Below are 1,974 nucleotides of genomic sequence, written 5' to 3'. Positions count from 1 at the left end.
AATTGATATGAAAATATCCATATTTTAATACATAAAAGTGGATGTGTGAGAATCAAAACCCTTCAAGTTATCAAAAAAAAAAAACCTTTCAAGTTTTAACGGTGAAATGAAAACCTTAATAGCTTCATCATTTGCTTTAATAAATATCTATAGTAACCAGAATTTTCTATTTGTCACCTAAAAAGAAGTTAGGGTGAAATAAGGGCGGAGTCAAGGGGGGCGAGGGGGGCATTCCCGCCCCCCGGGGACTCCTCCTGAAAAGTCTCATGGATATTATAGCATCTATGTTCCTTTCTTAAATGCTTTGCCTAATACAAGGGAAAAAAAAAAAAAAAAAAGCGTAACCTGTCCTGTTGTAGAAAAACAGCTCTGACACCAAAAAAAAGAAAAAGGAAAAGCTTTACAATTCACGCCGCTTAAAAGAGCATCTTCCGGAAATTCTATCTCATCCTATTTTACCATCCCAAAAAGTCACTTTATCAATTATACAATACAATTTTACAACACACTCACCATCCCAACTTTTATTTTTCTATCCTACTCATTAAAATAATATTTTTACACAATAAAATATATTTTTTCTTTTTTCTTTTTTTTGTTTTTTCCCAATTTTCTCCTCCACATGCTACCTTCCAGACTCCTCCATTAACCACTTTCTTCCACACAACTCCGTCCTGTATCCTCCATCATCCATATCAACCCAGATCGGCGAAAAAAAAAAAAAAACCCCACCAAACAGCGCTGCAAAACCCATCACCTTCTCCACAGCAACTCCTTCCTTATCTCCTCCATCATCCATATCAACCCAGATCGGCAAAACAGGAAAAAAAAAAAAAAAAACCGCTCTCACAGCAAAACCCATCACTGCAAAACCAATTTTCACAGCAAAACCCGCTCTCATCTCTCTCTCTGTTTGTGGCTTGGTGCTTCTCCGATCTGATCTAATGTTATCGCTCATAGCTCCACGCCGATTTCCACCACGCCGGACAGCAAGCTCCACACCGTCACCCTCAATCACCCATCCCCACCACCACTGAAACCCTCCACCGCATCAAACCCATGAGCTCTCCACCACATCAAACCCACATCAAACCCATCTGCCACCACATCAAACCCTTGATTCAAGGGAAAATAGAGAGGAAAAAAAAAATGAAAGGGAAGAGATGGACGAGAGAGGGGGCGGGATTGAATGGGTGAACTGAAAAAAAAAAAAAAAAAGAAGAAGAAGAAGCTAGAGAGAGGAGATGAGAGTGTGACCGGTGAGAGAGGGAGGAATTGATAAAAGTGTAGACCCAATAAAATATTAGTTTTTTTTTTACAATTGTGCTACAGTGCAATTCTACCTTTAGAATTGCACTGTAGCAGTATTGCAAATTTTTTTGCAATACTCTTTTTACCAGCCCAGCTGTGGGGGATTTTGGAGGCCTTTATGCTAAACCCATCTTACATTTGCCATATCCATGCCCCGCTGCGGATGCTTACCATAGTAATATTAACTTCTCTTTTTTAAGCTTTTATATTGTCCAAGTTGTCAATTTGAAAAGTACCATACACTGCACTTTAGTGTTTAACTCCAAAAAATATATATTTATATTCACAACCATTTGAGTTATTCTACAACCTCAAGTCAACCAATACTACACATCTTTCACAACTATTCTACGTGGAAGACTATGATTTATTGTCTGTTATTTTCACATACTTATATACAATTTTACAGGTTATTGCTATACTCTTACATATTTAGATTGATTTATTTAGATTAATATTTTACTTTGATGGTTAGTGACTATGTAACAATTTCAAAAAAAAAAAAAGAAGAAGAAGTCAAAGGCTATTCAGTAAATTAAACCTGGTATGAAAAATAAATTATAGTTTACATTTACATTTATATTAAATTTTGTATGACAATTACAGTTGTTTACAACTTTTTATTCATTTGGTCATTGATATTGATTAATTTTTTTAGGTTAT

This window comes from Quercus lobata, chromosome 3 (assembly GCF_001633185.2).
Source record: "Quercus lobata isolate SW786 chromosome 3, ValleyOak3.0 Primary Assembly, whole genome shotgun sequence".
NCBI lineage: Eukaryota > Viridiplantae > Streptophyta > Magnoliopsida > Fagales > Fagaceae > Quercus > Quercus lobata.
Note: the sequence above shows the minus strand (reverse complement) of the source record.